The sequence below is a fragment of the Cryptotermes secundus genome, unplaced genomic scaffold (assembly GCF_002891405.2).
Source record: "Cryptotermes secundus unplaced genomic scaffold, Csec_1.0 scaffold48, whole genome shotgun sequence".
NCBI lineage: Eukaryota > Metazoa > Arthropoda > Insecta > Blattodea > Kalotermitidae > Cryptotermes > Cryptotermes secundus.
Window position 1 is genome coordinate 119,573 of NW_019722965.1, and position 20,026 is coordinate 139,598.

Genomic DNA, 20,026 nt, shown 5'->3' on the forward strand with positions numbered 1-20,026 from the left:
AAAAAGCAGATGCCTTCAGGTCAACATAAACAACGACCCTATACCAGTAAAAACAGAGGTCAAATACCTCATACCCTACCTAGATGAGAAACTGACCTGGAAAACACACATAAAAGCGAAGAGATGCCAACTTGACCTAAAAATAAAAAATATGTACTGGCTACTAAACCGTAAGTTCAAACTATCTCTGGAAAATAAACTAAACATTTACAAATACATACTTAAACCAATTTGGATGTATGGTACAGAACTATGGGGTTGTAATAAACCATCAAATACCAAAACACTCCCTATGATACCTGGAACACCATGGTATGTCTTTATCCAAACTTTACATGAAGATTTCAAAATACCATTAATACAAGATGTAATTAAGTCAAACATAAATAAATACAAAGACCGAACAACAGGTATGTAAACCAACTCATAAGTGACCTATTCATCCAACCCTTAGAAAAAAGAAGACTGAAGAAAATCTGGCCAGAAGATCTTCTTGATGATGTGTAACCACACGAAGAACCATTAATGAATGGTACCCATCACAAGCCTTCAAATTTTAAACCATTTTCTTATTACTCATGTTGTTACTATGAAGTAGATTGTAAATTTGCAAGAAATAAAGAAAAAGAAAATTTAAACTATACTTGTAAATAGACTAGTTGTAATGATTAATAAATGTTTTAATGAATTCAAGCGTATTGCTGTAATTGTTAGAGGCTAATATTTTATATTCATGACATTGTAATGGTTGTGTCTGTACATATTGGTAGTGAACAGAGACATTGTAATAGTGGTTTCCGCATGTAGTGATATGTCCCTCTGAAGATGGTTGCTTCAAATGAAACTTGTAAAGGATGAATTATTAAAGAAAGGAAAAATATTTATCAGCCACACTGGATGGCGTTAATGATCTTTCATGCTTAGAGATGTATATAATTGTATTTATAACAAAAATAACATTTTTAAGTCATAAGATGTATTGCACTGTTATGGTCTAATAAAACATTTAGATTGTCTTGTCTAAATATTGTTATATACATATAATATTTATGTTAGCATCTATTAGTGTAATTATAGAATTATAATATGTAATTATCTTCATGTGATCAGGGTCGGGCATGTTTCATTTCTACACCCATTTGATTTCCTTATGAAACAACTGCACTGTTCAGAATTAGTTGCGATGTTCTGTAACGTTTCACTCTGTTTTTCCACAGTCTGGTTTTCTTTATTTTATGGTTTTATCCACCTCTCACATTTCCGCATCTGGCTTCATTGTGTGTTGAATATCCGAGCAGTGCAACTATTCCATAAGGAAATCAAATGGAAGTAGAAATAAAAGATGCCCAACCATGAACAAATATTAACAACACCTGAAGATTATATTATAACTCTCTAATTACATTAACAGACAAAATATAAATAATATATGTATGTATGTGTGTGTGTATGTTCATATTTATAATAAAAATAACATTTTTTTAAGTCATAAAGTGTATTAGTGTTGTTACAGTGCATTACAACATTTAGAAAATAAATTGAAATTGTTCTTTGTTATAATTTTGGCACTTGTGTCTAAATGTCGTTATATATATATATAATTGGTTAGCAAACAGAGGACACAGCAGCCAAAAGTACTGCCTTACATAGATTTGGAACAGTATCTCCTGCATACTAGACAACCTTTTCTTCTAGCTCAGCTGAGTTCACTCCATCATCTTATTTGCCTTGGCATTCAGTCTACAGGAAGAAAAAAAGTAACATTGCAGACGTATGCTCCTGCTGTAGTCATAGGGCAAATAACTCTTAATGACCCTTTGACACACTTCTGAGTCAGTGCATTGTGCAATCCTGCTAGCCAAGCACTGGATTGTTTCAATACTAATATGCTTACCCTTGAGTTTAAACAGGGCCACCAGATGTGTAGAAATGGAAGTGTAAAATTCCCTGTTCACTAATGATAAACTGTCATTCCTAAATTAACATGTGGCCATCACCCCCACTGGTGCCTGAGGCCTGAACTCCTTTCCCCAGAAATGAAAATTAACTACTTGGAAGAAAGTGGACACCTGGCAAACTGAGTTAACTCAATGATAAAGTATCTTTCTTGCCAAGCTGATGGCTGCTTATTGGCTACAGAAATTTCCCACTTTTATGGAACTCAAAAGTTCATTACTAATGTTAAAAAACATGGATCCTACATTTAGCCGGTTCAATCCATTTTAGTCACACAAGATTCTGATGTTGCAGCAACACCAATGTCATTCAAGACATGCTTCTGAAAGTTTGTGCGCCAACATATTTCCAAGCAATAAGTTCTAGGAAGAACTTATGATGCTCACTTTCCTTCAAACGCTTCAATCTGCATGGTGAGGCCAGCATGAACACAAATCAATAATTATACTAATTAGTGATGCATTTCTGTGCATAATTACACTACATTCTGAAAATTTTGAATGAATGAATGTATGAGGGGTTGGCCTTCTCGGCCCTTGCACCGTGACCTACAGTGATCTATTGTGCTTCCCCTTTTGATTATTCCCTCAGCAATCCTGCGCTAATATGAAGCGCAGGATTTTCTACATGGGGGCGTCAAAATAATCACTTGGTTCCATAAAGTATTGGCCCCAGTGACGTAATCTTAAATAAGATAAGGCCTCACATTCACACAGGATATGTGTGGCTCTTTCATTTTCTTCTTGACACCTCTCACAAGTGGGACTATTACTTGGTCCCAGTTTGAAGAGGTGTCCTTTAAGGTGACAGTGTCCTGTAAGTACTCGTAGTCCCACCACCCATCATAGCTGGTCCTGTTTAAATTCAACAGTTCCTTTTAGCAGAGGGTCCTCGTAGGAGTCGCTTTGCTTGCCTGAGTCCAGTCAAGAATCCCCAGTTTTCTTCTGCTTCATATTTGTTCAGTACCTGATTGGCTTTCTGGCAACTCCTATAGAGATGCCACATGCTGGTTCAGGTCCTATGAATGGATGTTCAGCTCCAATCTTAGCTAGTTGATCTGCTGTATCGTTTCCAGCAACACCCTTATGCCCTGGCACACATATCAGTTGTACCCTGTTATGTTTGTCCAGTTCCACGAGGGTTTGGTGGCAACCCCAGACCAATTTTGAGTTGATCTGGTGTTTGTCAAGTGCTTTAAGTGCAGCCTGGCTGTCAGATAGAATGTAGATGTTCCTATTTCTGTAGTTCCTATCTAAATTCTCCATAATACATGCCTTAATGGGATATACTTCTGCCTAGAATACTGTCATGTATTCCCGAGGCTGAAACTAAGTTTCCGCCTCGTGCCATAGCAGTACACACCAGCTCCAGTGCTCCTATTTATCTTGGAACCATCTGTATACCAGATCAGTCCCCCTTTTCTATTGGGCCAAAACCCGTCTTCCCATTCACTCCTGTTAGGAAATCTGACTGTGAAGGGTTTTTCATATACATGTCTCAGTATCATTTTGTGATACCCCATTTGTAATATGGGTTTTTTTTCATGTCCTGAGTTATGTATGCATGTCTGAAACTATCAGATCTAGGTTTCCATTGATCACTGCATTGGAGACAGTAGATACCTGCCCTGGCCTCTACCTGCAACTATAGATGCAGTAGGGGGACTCCAAGGAGTACGAGTATCTCCAGTGTAGCTTCTGGAGATGTTAAAATTGTTCCTGTGATACTCAATCAAGCCAACCTTTACAATTTGCTAAGTTCTGCCTTGCTTGTCTTGAGTTTAGCTCTGGGCCACCATACTGTGGTGCCATATGTAATTATGGATCTTACAACTGCAGGGTATATCCAATGCACAACGTGCGGCTGCAGTCCCCAAGTTTTACCAAACATGCTTCTACGTGTCCAAAAAGCCTTATAGGCTTTCAATATATTAGCCTTTATCATCCACGCATCACACAACTGGACTAGAGAACGTACTGGTTCAGCTGCCCCCAGGACACTTAGTGTCTCACTGTTTGCAATACTGTCAGATGCTAGTGACTGGCAATGGGGTTTGGATTCATAAGTAGATTTACTTAAGGCTTGTAACTACAAACAATGCTTTTGCTAATCTACGCAATCTAAAAATCACTACTGCAAACACTAACTCTTCTATGTCTTCACTAGTCTCCGCTTGGTAGCGTGGTCTAAAAATGCAACTCCAAACTCCAACTGCAGACCTCACTCACAACTAACTGCCAACTCAGTCGGTGTCCTCATTATACAGAATGGTGCATGAAATGATTCGGTATTTGATCTATTAATAAAATCTTGATTTCAATTACAACACTGGAAACTAACATATAAAGAGAAAGACCATTGCATAGAGAGTTATTTTCTGTGAATCAAAGGTTCAACATGACCAACATTACATCTGGAAACTTCTTCAACACAGACTGTGATCTTTAAGGAATGCATCCTGTTGTCTTGCGGAAGCCTCCCAAAGTAAAGCAAGTGCTACCCACTCAGCACCCACCATGGCGGCTCCAACACCCCCTTGGTTCACACACCACCTAGCGACAAAGTATAAAGATACGGACCTCCAACACACTAACAACAATTGCATGCTTCACTTACACAAAGACAGCAGAACAAGATGTGAGTCTCTGCACATCACCCTGGTCAGCTAACTACACACAGCAACAGTGAGTCTCCTGGGAACAATGCTGGCAGCTGACACTGCTAGCACCCATGTAAATCCACCAGAAAGCTCACCACCCAAAGACTGGTTCACAAGCACTGAGTTCATACGCAAGGAAGACCACCGATTGTAGCACTGGCTAGACTGCTGCTGCAGGAGCCTCAGCTGGAATTCATCAGGCGCACCTGGTTCCAGACAACTACTTCTACTTCTGCTACTTCTAGCAAATTTCTGTTACCACTGATCCAAACAATCTGAGGACTGCAAGGATTAAAATAATACAGGAACATTACAAAAGTAACTAGCAGCTGAGCATACTGACAGCAAAAGTACGTATCTGACTTCTTTACATCACTCCCTCACATGTAGGCAATACACACTGAACTATTTTGGCCCTTATTCCTTATCAATATTGTAATTGTATATCAATATTTGTCATACAGTCTACAAGCAGTCACAGTAGTGCACCTGTTAAGTTAAGCTCTCAGTTTATCTGACTGTCTCTTTGTTTATGTTTACGCACACATTATGGAGTAACACTGCATATTTGAAGAAAATGTCTTCTGGGATGTGACTCTGTGTAGTCTGGTAGAAGTTCATCCATGTTTCAGATGAACATGTGCCTCCATCTTCAGAGTAGACAAGGAACTGAGCATGGAAAATAGTAATATCGATAAGAGAAGAGGGACAACTGGAACAGGAGCCCTGATTGACGTAATAGGAGTAAACAAAACAGTGTAAATACAGGTATTTGTAGCTTGGTTTACTGCTCTGTTCTGAAGGTGCAGCTATCACATTTCTCCAGAATGTTGGTAAACTACTGCCAGACAACACTGTGTCACATCTCAGAAGACAGTAATCCTCACTACACAAATATGCTCTTCAATGGACATGCTGTCAATGAAGTTATTGAGTTCTACCACTTACCCACTCTCCATTTTGGAGTCTTTATGTCACTGAAATAGATACAGAACTGACAAGAACATTTATAGGAGCTATACAGACATAATCCTGAAGGTAGTTATTCATTTTAAGCACCCCTTTGAAACACCTCTACAAGAATGGCATGAAAGTTTCTCTGAGTGGCAAAGGGAAACAAAATACATGAGAATAAAGAACAGAATACAATATGGCCAGCTACTTGTACAGTGGTGATTCATACTCACCCAGTATTTTCTGCAATCTCTTTCAAAGCTGTGCATGCTGTTGCTTTTTCTTCCACATAACCATTCTCAACACTGTAACCTGAAAGGAAATCAATATTACAACATATCATACAATATCCTCTGCAAAGCTTCATACATTCCTGAATGCATCACTGGCTTCCTGGGCCAAGAAAACCCACACAGCCAACTCTTTCAGGGTTCCTGTAGGCCCTGTATTTACCACAGTGGAGCCAGGATCTATGCTTTTACTTCACTCTGCTTTGTCAGGCAGTCGCTTACGTCTTTGACTTTGACTTTGATAAGCGACAGATTATAAGTCAAAAGAGACACAATTAAACTAACTGAGGATTTTCAACAAACTTTTTCAAAACACATCTAAGAATTCTTTTTGGAATCCTATCTCTCTCCCAGCTGATAACTGCAAAGAATGTAATTTACCTACAAAATATTCATCTTCATCTTGTTACTCTGAGGTACCACTCAGCTATTCATACACAGAAAAGGCTGAAGCCTTAACATAGTTGTAATGTGGCTGCAACAAACATAGTAAACTTACATGAACTGCACTTTAATCTGAAGTTTAAATTAAAAAAAGTGAGACATACAATGGGTCTGATGAGGTGCATAATTACAAATTTCACTATGAAATGTAATTATAAATGCATCAGTTTTTCAATCAACTTGAATTCACTCACTCATGGAGCTGAGCCCATCTAGGGAAGCCGCCAATTGTGCAGCTACTCAAGAAATTCCCAGCATTTTATGGAAACTGAAGGTTCATTATCGTGTTCACAAGAGTCCTCCTGAGCCAGATCAATCCAATCCATACCATCCCATCCTATCTCTCTAAGATCCATTTTAATATTGTCCACCCACCTATGCCTTGGTCTTCCCATTGGTCTCCTTCCTTCTGGCTTTCCCACCAATATCCTATATGCATTCCTCTTCTCCCCCATTCGTGCTACATGCCCTGGAGGCCCATAGGGTTGTGAGACATCAGGGATCCCACAGTTTCTCTAGGCAATCGTCTCACAGATGGCAGTAAGGTTGTCAGCCTTATGCGCCGGCCGCCCTTCGCCTCCAAGAATATTCATGGTACTCATTTCTGTTAGAAGCTGAGTCACCCCAAGGCCATAATGCGGTCGGATTGATTAGGTCAACTGGAAGAGTATTTAGGACAGTAAAAGACATCCACTGGTATAGATTTATGTTATACTAAGAATGCGCCAAGTTTCACGACGTTCTACACTGGTACGTGGAAAGACTTTCGTTATATTTTTTTGGTAGAGTAATCTCGTATTCCTACAGATTAAGGCACATTAGTTTACATTTAGTTCATTCTCATATACGAGTGCTACTGTCGGTAATGGAAGAAACAGCACGTGTTATTTTGGTCACTTTGGTTACGAGCGGTTATAAATGGAACAGCGTTCTATGTTGTGAAATACAAATGACAGCAGTATTACAATATGAAACGAATTACAATTCTATATATATGCAATGAACCATGCTTTTCACATACCTGTTGAATTACAACATTATCTGGAACGGACGTCTTCGACAACTGCACCGACATCATTTCCTCCATGAACACAACCATCACAGCCTGCTAGACGCGCCAGTAACCGTACAGCCGTTACGATGACCGACAGCGGTTTTGAAACATTGAGTGGTGAATTTCGACATTCTCAGAGTAAGATTTCTTCTATGCGAAAACACACTTTAACCATGTTGGATGGATCCCATGTCACCACGGCATGGCGCGTCCTCAGTTTGCTGATGAAGGAGACGGCCTCCAGATACGGAGGGTAGCCACGAATATACTGAATAAGCAGTCACGGAGAGCCGACAGGGGTGGTCCTCCAGCTTTAGGGGTGGTCCTCCAGCTTTGGGGTTGGTCGTTAGGCTGCCAACTCCTCACCGTAAAAAATAAGCTTGTTACGAAAGATTACAAGAAGCCTTGGTCCTGGAATAATTATCTGGGTAAACGACTTAAGCGAAAGAAAATTGATATGAAATTTGGTACTTGGAATGTTAGAAGTATGTAGATTGCGGGTTCGCTTAGGTTAGTTTCAGAAGGATTATCAAAATATAAGTTGGATTTAGTGGGAGTGCAGGAGGTCAGATGCGACAGGGGTGGCACCGAGCAAGCAGGCGAAGATACATTTCTCGATGGAAATAGAATGAGAATCATGAATTATGTACAGGTTTTTCTTCGTACGAAGTAAGAGAATCATATCAGCAATCAAGAGGGGAGACTTTGCTACTGGTTGGATGTCGTACATAATATTAAGATGTCGCTATATTCAATAAATTCCCTAAATACCACATGAATATTTTGTCAGGATATTTCAATGCCAAAGTAGGCAGGGAAGACATTTTCAAACCAGCAATTGGAAATGAGAGTTTTCACGAAATTAGTAATTGTATTGGAATTAGAATAGTAAATTATGCTACATCAAAAAATCTTATTGTCGAAAGTACGATGTTCCCACATCGTAACATTAATAAATTTACTTGAACATCTCCTGATGGAAAGACAAACAAAAAATTTATCGTATTTTGATAGATAGGAAACGGCATTCAAATACCGGGTGTCCGGATGAAAGGTATAAAAAAATGTATATTTCGGAAACTAATTGTCATACACGTATCCGGTTTATGTCATCGGAAAGGAAAACTTTCTTTTTTTGTCATGCCAAACTTAAGCACAAGCGCCGCCACATTTCTGCCACCATGTGAGGAACCGCCTGGACAGAGAGATGGCTAGGAGATGGATCGACAGAGATGAAACAATTGCTTGCAACGAACACTAAGAACAAGATTATTAGAGACCTGTATAGAGGAATAAATTACTGTAAGAGGGGTACTGTTACTGTACTGTAACTGTTACTGTAAGTAACTTAGTGAAGGATAAGAATGGTGACCTGTTTGCAGATTCCCACAATATTTTGAATAGGTGGAGGAACTACTTCTCTCAGTTATTCAATGTACATAGGGTCAGTGGTGTTAGGCAGAGAGGAATATACACATATACAGCTGAGCTGTTAGTACTTGATCCTAGCCCTCTTGAGGCTGAAATTACTGTTGCAAAATTCAAAAGGTATAAATCGTCAGATAGTGATTATATTCCGGCAGAACTTACTCAAGCAGGAGGCGAAATATTACGTTCTAAGATCCATAAGCTAATTACTTCCCTTTGGCGTAAGGAAAAATTGCCTGATCAGTTAAATGAGTTTATTATTGTACCAGTAATATTGACTGTAGTAATTATCGGGGGATATCACTGCTATCAACTTCATACAAAATTTTATCCAATATCCTTCTCTTATGGTTAAGTCCATGTATAGATGAAATTATTGGGAATGACCAGTGTGGGTTTCGACTAACAGATCAACTGCTGATCAGATCTTTCAGACTGAGGGCACACCAAGGAAACTGACAACCGTAACGCAACCGAAATTTCCGAGAATTGTATCAGCCTGAGTTGAAAGTATGTTTCTGAATGGAACAGCTGAAATTGAGGAAACGACAACGCAACTAGCGGAATGACTAAGAAACTCGAATTCCCGGCAACGTAGCATGCCAGTCTTCTTATAATTGAGTTGCCGCGTGGTTTCCTAGTGTCGACTGTTCTATACCGCACTTCGTTGATTCATTTGTTTATTAAGACGGCGCGAAAGTTTGTATAAACTGCTAATTTTGTTTTTGTCCAGTTAAATGAGCAAGAGCCTGGTATGTATGACAAACACCACTCAGACTATGCCAGGCAGGATAAGATAGATTTGGCTGGGGAAATTATTTCTCATGAGACGAAAGTCTGGATCCAGGTTCAGATCTTTCGAAACAATATAAACGCCTCACTTTAAACTGTCACAGAAGAATGGACGCGGTGCCTATTCGTGTTGGAGGATACTTCGAGGTAGAGGCATACGAACTCAGAGTAATCTTGCCATAACTGCCAACCGTTCGGCCACGTCTGGGAAAATTGCAAGCAATCTCCCCGCTGCTTGCGGTGAAGGGGCGGTCACCTGCACAATGAGCGCCCCGAGAAAGGGAATACATCTTCCACCCCAACATGCTGCAACTGTTGGTTGGCGGAATGATAAAAGCTCCATCCCACCAATTATCTAGGCTGCAGACACGCGAAGGAATGCAGTAAAAGAAGTCGCAGAGAACACCCAGGACTACAACAGGAAGAGTGTTCTCTTCCAACCTCAACACTCCAGGCATATCCTTCGCGGCGGCGCTCCGAGGCAGGACAGAGGAGCAGCAGCAGCCTCAGTTACATCAGGTGGCACTAGCAGGTTCCACCGTAATGGAACCCACGGTCTCTGCGGCCTTACCCAACACTAACAGACATAACAGGTCAGTCAATTCGGGCTCCTTATATAAGCAGTTTGCCTATGGACAGGATGTTAAAAGTAGTACATCAGATTACGATAGGTTTTAATGGTACTGTTAGAGGAGGCTGAAATATTGGCTATCATAGGGATGATCTGCTGTATTGAGTATGGAATGACAGAGACATTGTACATACATTTAATAACATGTAAAATGTAAATTGTATATACTGACAACAGGCTTACCATTGCTGACTTTGAATCTGGCAAATGACACACCCGTCCTTGCGTCAGAGAAAGCGCCCCACACCAACAAACCCGCAACTGTCTGACGTTAATGAAGATCTGGTCTGAAGTCCTACATGGGTATTTTTTCTAAGACAGATTGGCCGACTGATGGTCGTAACATAAATTTGACTTTGACTCTGGAACAACTACGTCAAGAGAATGGAAATACAATAGCACACAAGAGACAGAAATGGAACCAGGAGCTGTGAACGACTCAAGATTCGTTGTTCGAGTATTCAAGAGTTGAGAGAATTAGACCTGAGTTCAGCTGAGAAAGAGTACAGCGAATCTGAGAGAGAGAAATGGGACGAAGAAGACTTCAAAGTGATTTGAAATGATCGTTCCTGTTTCAAAACCCGTTGCCAGGAAACGGATAATGAAAACATCGTAAAGGCATAGCCATTGTTGAGATCTGTTACATAGCAACGACTAGTTGAACAGATTGAGGAGATGTAAGTTTTGAGGTTTTCACGGCGATGACTATGAAGAAAGTCGTCTTCTGGGTTTTGGCGCCGTGTNGATTGAGGAGACTTTAATATATGTGTTACAGCTATCGTAATTTTCAAAGTGTTATAAAAACTTGTACTTACAACTTGCGCGTATCCAGTAAATTGATTTACCAATGCAAACCCCGTCTACAAGTCACGAATATACCTGACAATTCCACTAGCTGAATCTAATAGGCATAAGAGCATTCTTGTAAGAATGTCCTTGTCAGAATCCCTGCAAATTTAATGGGCCTATATAAATTAATTATTTGTTCAGTTACCAACTCTCTTATGCTTCTTTTTCACGTGTTATATGTTCTTTTTCCCTCTCCCTCTCCTTCTCTCCATCCTGCTTTCGTTTTTCCTTGGGTCCATTCTGACAAGTTCTGGCACTACGCATAATTCTTAACCCTTCCATCTACTAGTAATTAGTCTTGCTGCATATCTCCTTCCTTCCGCTCTGTATAATGGGCATTCCATAATGGACCATCTATCTCCAGAGCTATGTATCAAATTCCTATGAAATTTGTTATATAATCGCTTGCAGGAACTTGAATCCTGTTCATTATAGTCGTTAACTGAAAATACTTTATTAGACGCAGCTCGGAAATTAATTTTCTCATAATTCCATAGGATGCCCCGACAAGATGAACGTGTTTCGCGTAAAATGAGATCCACAATTTCAACACCTAGCTTACAACCTTCTTGTATGAGAAACCGTTTCTGATACAAATGGTATTGTGATGTGGATGGCGCAACAGGAAGTAGGGGTCATGTGAACTCTGCGGTCTCGCGAGTGACGTCACATACACCCACTCCTTCCATCAGTGCGCAACGCTCGGTAAAACACTCTTCCCCGCGGTGACGTAACAGAGAAGCAACTGTGTCAGGCAACCATTGCCGCGGTAACGTAACAGCACTTCCCACAGTGACGTAACAAGGGATACCGCAGTTACTACACAGCAGTAAACAACTCTCGACAGTGTTGCTAGGCAACCTGTAAACACGGCGTCACGCAACAGCGGTAACTATCACGTAACTGTTTTCTGTGTTGTCCGTGCCGAGGCTAACTAAGGAACAGCGAACACTATTCAGTAGTGAGGACTGAGTCAGTTACGAGTGAGTGAGTTACTAGTGAGTAACGATAAACCAGTCAGTTTCAATCTAGCAGTCGCGGAGTCGGGTTGTATTGAGTGCATGGCAGTAACAACAGGAGAAGTATTTGTGATACTGCAGATGGCAGTAGTGGTATAATTGTAAATGGTGTAATTGTGAGAGCGAGTGTTCAATAAATTCACTATATCCAATAAGGCGTGAAATTATTTGTCGCGTGACCTACCCAACACGTGACAGTGTTATTCAATTTGAGTTGCGTTCAATGTTGGGGTTAATAAGATTGCTAGGAACCAAAATTATATACTGTCAACAAATTTTAGGGTATAACTGAAGTACTATTATTCAATCCAAATGCCTTCAAATGAAGCAGACACACCAAAAGACGTAACAGGTTCCGGACCACCAAGACGTTTACAATTCAGGTTGTTGATTCAGCTTACCGAAACCAATACATTATTCCACGCGGGTACATTTTCCTTCCGTTACCCTATTTCCTTTGCCTGTTATTCTTGTGGATGAAATGGTGGTCTTAGCCAGCAAAGTCAATTTCATTTTCCGGCCCTGCGGAACCAATAACCGCACAATTCTGTCTTACAACTTTGGGTACTGAAGGTCCTCCATCTTGGCTGGTCGATCGATAGGTCGTATATCCGTTATTCGGCAAACATGTTTACTGAGCCGTAGCCAAGCAATGAACGTCTTTTCTGGCTCCAATATACCAGATATGAAACATCATACAACATTGGTTCCCTTTTAAGGCTGTTCGTCCTGAGTAGCCTACAGTCATACCGAATTTCTTCCGCTCCGAAGGGGCCTCTCTTTTACCGTCGTTATTGTTCTCGCGAGATGCAACGGAATGCCGTATTGGGCCCGACGTTTATTCTCCCAGAATAGATGGCGTCCGTTGTTCTGAGTCCGTGGAACGTGCCGGCTGCTCTCCTCCAGCTGGAGGGCTTCGATCCCTGTTTCTTCGCCTCTGATGAGTCGCTGCTGTTTCATGCATCTGTCCCTTATCCCGTCGACGAATGAATGGGCTGCTTCCTTGCGAATGAAGCGTTTGTGTACTCTAACAAGGATGCAGTAGTTCCCGGAGTCGTGACACAGTATATCTTCACGAGTCCCGTGGAACTCGGTACCAAATTTTACTGTACTGGGGAGGACCAGCAGCGGTCAACAGTCAAGCCCATAGTTAATAGTCATGAGTCAGAAGTTGAGAGTCAGTCGGAGTTCGCAGTCGGCGATAAAGAGTGTTCAGTTGCATTGCAATTAGTCATTACCTAGCAACGACGAAAGCACAAACAAAGGAACCAAAACATAGATGTCATAATATTATCAGACACCTGGTTTGACAAAGCAGAAATTGTATATCTGAGAGGAATTGACGTGGCGAGAAACGTAAATGTACAAAACATTAATAGTATACTCTTAGAGTTAAGTTAAGAGACATATTCAAAAGTCACTGGGCGACGGCTGTTATTTTATAAGATATTTATAAGACTGTGCTACATAGGGGCCGGATGGGCATTACCTGGACCGTTTTTGTATATACACTTATTTTTTTCAAAATAAAAAATGCTTCATAAGACGTTACTTTATGTAGCCCGAAAAATTATGCATGGCGGCGGAAATATGGTGATTCATGTAGCCCATCAAAAATGTATTAAGACTGTATTTCTGTCTACGGAAGGTCACACGCTAATGCAGTATTATCATAAAGAATGGCCCGCCTTTCTTTTGCAGGTTAAGAAGACATTTTTACATTAACTTAAGCAGTCTATTTCGAAATAATGTTGTTATTATGCTGTCTTTGCTTGGATACTGACTTCCTTCGACAATAATGCTGTTATTCTGTCGTTGCTAGGATACTGACTTTACTTACAAGACAGAAACCGATTTATTTCGAAATTAACAGAAGTAATTTAATTTAGTAACAGTTGAAAGTTTTTCTCAGGAAAAAATTAAGCAGATCAGAAAGTGAGGAGGTCGACCCATAAATGAAAAAGACCAGCAACTTGAAAAGCAGTTCGATAACTGTAAGCAAACTGAGAAGGTGGCAGATCTAAGAAGCTCACCAGTCCCGTATGATAATATAGTGATATAGTATATGAAAGTACGGTCTCATAAAATCAATAATCAGTATATGGTTAGGTAACGTATCCGTCAACACAAGAAAAATGGGATTACGATTAAAATCAATATCACATAGTTTGAATTTTGTTGTTTACCCTCTATGTTTCGGTTTTCACGGGGCCATCATCAGGCAATTTATATAATAAATACGTTAAAGTTAACTGAAATCGCAATATGGATCCACATTATAGTAAAACGCTGTACGATATAAAAGCTGTAGAAGATTGTGCCTTTTGTTAAGATGAAAAATTAAAATATGGAAATATTTGGAAATATTAGACTATGAAAGTCTGCGAGACACTACGTTTTTAAATGGGAACAGGACGAGAGATGATGCCCATAAAGTTACTAATTCTCTTGATATTCACAAAATACTGGAAAATAGTTAGAATTTTTGTACTGAGTAATTAGACGTTGAAGTATCACGACCGAACTAAAATTAATTTGTTTTATTTAATAACTGAAAATAAAAGTAAAGTAACCACAAGGAAAATGAGTATGTTCTCTTCATCAATGAAAAATCATGATTTGTTAGGCCTCCTCGCCTCCTCTTCCTGATGGACTCTTCCTTGGTTTGCTCCTAGACCTTGAAGAAGGGAGCAGTGTGTTCTTCGGAAATATCCATGGATTTCCACCAGAATATACTGTTACTTTCCAGAAGATGGTGACTTTCACTATGATTTGCCTCACTGAGAAACGTCACCTAAAATATTTTAGAGGGTGCATCACACTTTGAGCAGGCGACCTCAAGGAGGACAAGCCTTCTGTGACCAAGAAAGTATCTGGTCTGGCGATTATGGTTTCCATCGTACGTTGAAAATGGTTTTCTCTAAGTTTCTTGCGATGGTCCAGAAATCTGTATCGTTTTTTGTTAATGAGGAGCTGGATAATTTGGGACGGGATTGCGTCGCGCTACGGGCTGGAAGGCCGTAGTTCGATTATCAGCTAGGGACCCACCCAGCCTACTCTCCAGTGGCTACCGTGCGTTCTTTCCCCAGCAGTATTGACCACTCACCTCCATCTATCGCCGAGGTAACTTTTTTTTTTACTTGGGGGGGGGTGGAGTCCAGCTGGATCCACTCGGCACGGCGGCCACTGACTGGACTATTGTACCTGCCCCAGGTGATTATGATGATGGAGAATTTTGTGGAATGAAGATTGGCAGGGGAAACCGAAGTACTCGGAGAAAACCCGCCCCAACGCCACTTTGTCCACCACAAATCCCAGTTGACCAGACCCAGAATCGAACCCTGGCCGCCGCGGTGGGAAGCCAGCGACTAACCGCTTGAGCTATGGCGCGACCTATCGCCAAGGTAAGAAATGATGAAGCTGTACTTCCGATTTGCCATTTGTCCTCTTGGCATATTGCGTAAGTAATTAAACACAGGGACAACTTTACCTTTAACCATTTAACCACTCATCGTAACACTCCAATTCGAATGAACAGCCTCCACACGATTATGAAGGTGCCAAAATTTTACAGCCGTTTAACTCCTCTATCGCTAGAATATTTTCCTCGAGAAAAAAGCAAAGATCACGAAATCTGCAAGTGGAAACTGTACTTATTTAGTGCAAGTGTACGTAACAGTAGGACAGCATAATTCAGAATCTTGTAGGAGTTTCTGTCTCCTTGTTCCGTACAGGAGTCCAGCAACTCTGTGTGTGGCTTGTCGTATATTTTCTAGCTTTATTTTGTGTAGACACTCATTCAGAAATCTCACCTGGATCAATGTACACCAGGGGCTATGAGCCTCGTACGGCACGAGGACGAGAGTAAGAAGTATGATATTGTCACGCGTTAGTGACTAGACATGGGGTTTAGACTGGTAATTACAAGTTTGTATGCTTTTAACTCGTAACTAAAAATAAATATTAGGTTCTCACCGGCACAGACTGCTTCCTTCCAAATGATTTCCAATTCGTCCTTTATTAGTCACCTTACCATTCTGCGATATGCTAATTCTGATGCAGTTCCACTACTTAAGAATAAAAATTTGAAATAGAAATTGCTGTCCAGAATGTTTTAAAATATTTAAATCTGCTTTGAAAAAACATAATGCAAAAGTAAAATACATGTTCGTGCACGTTACGTTGTCGTGTATTCTGCCCATTACTGAGAGAACAGTTAAGTAACTTCTCAGGACACCTTTATGACAGGTAGGACACTCACAAAATTTGGATGTGCAGAATTAAACTTTCACCAGGTTTGAAACGGTCTTATTACTTTTATAATCACATCAATTGAAGTGTCCGCCCCAGTGGTACTGCTTTGCATTTTGTGGGTCGATTCACAGCTTCTAAATATGAACTAATTCCAGTCTTTCTAGGCCGCTGATGTGTGTTGTGAAATTATTTACAGGGCGAATATTTACAGCGCATACACGGAGCTGTGCTTCGAAATATGGAAATTGACTCATTGTACTCAGACGCTTCCACTTCAAGTGAAGAGGACGAAGTAGATGAAGGTGAGACTGACGAGGACAATATCACAGAAACTAGAACGGCTCAAGACAGATGATCGCCATGCCTTTACACAGGAAGGTGCACAGCAGGCGAAACAGAGCCCATCAATTGGGAGCGGGACGCCCTGGAACTAGAAGCAGCAGGACTTCGAGACCAGCGTAAGGCTGCTTGGGCACTAGAAGAACATGTCAACAAAGTCACAGACGAGAGAAACGTCCCAATATTAGGAGCCAAATTCAAACCAGCGGTTACAGAGAACATAAACAAGGGGAGAGACGCCCTCAAACTTGAGACAGAGAAACACCGAACCCGATGTAAAGAAAGATAAATTAAGCTTTCTAAAACAAAAACGCAAGAACATCGCAGAAGAAAGACACACGTTGCAGTCAGCAGTCCGAAATATAACAGCGGATAGAGATACCTTAAGCAAGGACAGAGATTCCTTGAAACTTGAAATTAAAAATCTCCATGCGCAGCTTAAGGCTGCTAGACTGCTGGAAGAACAATTAAAAGTTACAAGAAAGCAATGTGAAGACGTCGCCAAAGAGAGAGACTCTTTCAAATTAAGACTCGAAAGAGCACAACTGAAGATTAATATCATAGAACCGTTTATGGTGGTTCAAAAATATGAACTAGAAGAATTCCGAACCAAGGTTAAAGACTATGCTCAACTAGAAGAACAATTAAGGACTGTAAGACAGCAGTGCGAAAGACTCAAAAGAGAGAGAAACGCTTTCATGTTAAGAGCCCAACAAATAACAGAGAGTAGAGAGGACATAAGAATTGATAGGGACGCCCTAAAACTTGAAACAGAAAATCTTCTAACCAAGATTAAAGACATAGCACTGCTGGAAAAGGAATTAAATGATGCAAGACTACTTTGCGACAACATCAAGAGAGAGAGAGATTCTTACCAATTGAAAGCACTAGGGACAACAGGGGATATAGAGGCCATGAAGGAGGATATAGACGCCCTGAAACTTCAAAATAAGGAGCTGCGGGCCTAGTGCGAAAAAGGTGCTCTGCTGGAAGAGCAGTTGAAAACTGTAAGCCAGCAGTGCAAAAATATAAAGAAATAGAGAAACACTTTCATATTAAGAGCCAAGCGCACAGCGGCGAATAGAAAGGCCAAGAGGAAGGAGAGCAAAGCCCTGAAATTTTCAGAAAATTTACTGACCTCAGCGTTACGACCTTGCTCTACAGGAAATCAATTAAACGTTACAAGAAAAGACTGCGACAGCACCGGAAATGGGAGAGACTCCTTAATACTCGAAGTCGAGCACATGGCAACAGATAGAGGGGCCACAGAAAAGGACGTCGACAAATTTGCGTTACATGAAGAACAATTAAACGTTGTACTCGTGAGACAAGACTACTACAGCACCGGAATTGGAGAGACTTTTTAATCCTCTAATTCCAACCCATGGGAAAGCATACAGTGGCCACAGAGGAGGACCTCGACAACTCTGCCTTACTTGTAGAGCAATTAAAAAGAAGACAAAATTATTTATCAGTGACACTGGACGGAGTGGATAACCTTTCATAATATTGCTAGTGTGATGGACCAGGATCAACTAAATCAGATGTATTAGAAATTTCCGGGACTAAAATTTTCGATAAATCTCTCGAATGTTCTGGAATATTTAAAGAAGTGCTCAAGGGATGAGCTGGATGATCTGAAATTTGAAATGTTTTACTTGGGTTTGGGAATATGACTACCTCGGTCACCGAGACTGACGATTCAAATGAAGCTTAAAATTTTGTGTTAAGAATTTTGTGAAAATTTGCAGTATATTTGTCAGCCTATAGAGGGCAGCCACTGGCAGTGTAATACTGAATACTATGTTCAAACACAGGAATTTTCTTGAGCAAGTTAACCCTAAACATTGTATGGGGTACCACTGTTCCAGAGCGAGCAGGACTCTAGTCAGTAGTGCACTTTCATGGTAACTACTGGGTATTAATATTTCTCTTAGTACCATGTTTCGTAAGAGGTAAATCATTACCCTTATTTTGAGTATTGTATTATGCTTTGAATAGACTAAGATGGTATTGTTTACCTGAAGGAGTGTGTATCGAAACATAATTGGACTGCTTTAATATTAATGTAATCAACCGAAGAATAATTCTCTACATAATCTGAGTATAAGAAAAGTTGTCACACCTGAATAAAGTAGTTAAATAAATATACAATTGTTTGTAGAAACAAAACAGTGTAATTATATTCCTGTGTATGACTACTGAAATTTGTATAAAACTAATTCAGAATTACTAACTAAAAAGCAGGTGCAGTTAATATTGCTCTAAGGTGCACTCGGATGAACGGAATATTTCAGACATAACACACACAGCTCTGATTTTCGAGAAAGAGACAGACAGGGACAAAGAGAAATACAAACGTTACAAATGTTTGTTATTAAGAGCGATGCCAGGAAACTATAAACCTATGCTGTACTAACAGTCATTCATGTTTCATTTTCGCTAACATATTTGCATGCACAAGTACACTTCCAAATAAATAAAAATAACTTTGTTTCTAACGTTAAGTGAAAAACATAAAAATAAAATTGAAGGTGATACCATCAGACAAATAGGTTTATTTATATAGATTTACAGCATATTGGTCCCAGGCAGGTCTGAGGAAACAGAAAAATGGAGACGGACTACACATAAACTATAGGGCTAGTACAAACAATTTTTGTTAACTAAATTTGGGTCGGATCCTGCATAATATTGTATATATTAAAATTGAAATTTAAATTTAAAATTATACAGAAAAATTGTGTCAAGTAGACGAACGGGGGAGTGGCAGTGTAGATCCACCATTTTGACGTCGGCAGTAGATGGAGGAGAGGAGTCAGCTTCAAGCTCTGGCCGCTATTCCATCTGAGACAGAACTCCCGCTTCCTACTGGATAAGAGATTGGGAGAGCCCCAGAGCTGATCTAGTCAGTGTGAAGTGGGGTAAAATCCCTTGTCTCTGCCGGGAATCAAACCACGGCCATCCAGCCCGTAGGCCTCGCTATACCGATTGAGATATCCCGGTTCACCGTCCTCCGTGACTTCTGTAGATAGACTGTATGGCTCCAAACACGAAACTTCTAAGCCACACTACACATATTGTGAAAAAAGCAAACAGAAGCGGTGATTACCAGAACACGTGCTTACTGCACGAATAACACGAGACTTGCGTTGCAGAAATATATCGACAGGTGCAGTGAAGAGGCCCATGTCAAGAGAGGAAATGGCTGTTCTTCTGATATATCTTTTACATTTTAGCAACACCCCTCTCCTCTAGGAATGAATACCACAACATACTATTTGCGGAACAATATTCATGCTTTACTAGCAAATGTATACAGGATTCTATGGCGCTTTGTTAACAGCGAATGTGCTA

The 20,026-nt window shown here is 40.4% G+C and overlaps 1 long non-coding RNA gene across 1 annotated transcript in view; it reads right to left on the reverse strand.

The window, feature by feature from the left end:
* LOC117282092 overlaps positions 1-7,503 on the reverse strand; it is a 21,622-nt gene extending 14,119 nt beyond the window's left edge. Inside the window, exons 1-2 of the long non-coding RNA XR_004512696.1 lie at positions 7,325-7,503; positions 5,803-5,881 (exon numbers count right to left, since the gene is read on the reverse strand). This is a non-coding gene — a long non-coding RNA (uncharacterized LOC117282092). The remainder of the gene's footprint in view (positions 1-5,802; positions 5,882-7,324) is intronic.
* Positions 7,504-20,026: the final 12,523 nt, after the last annotated feature.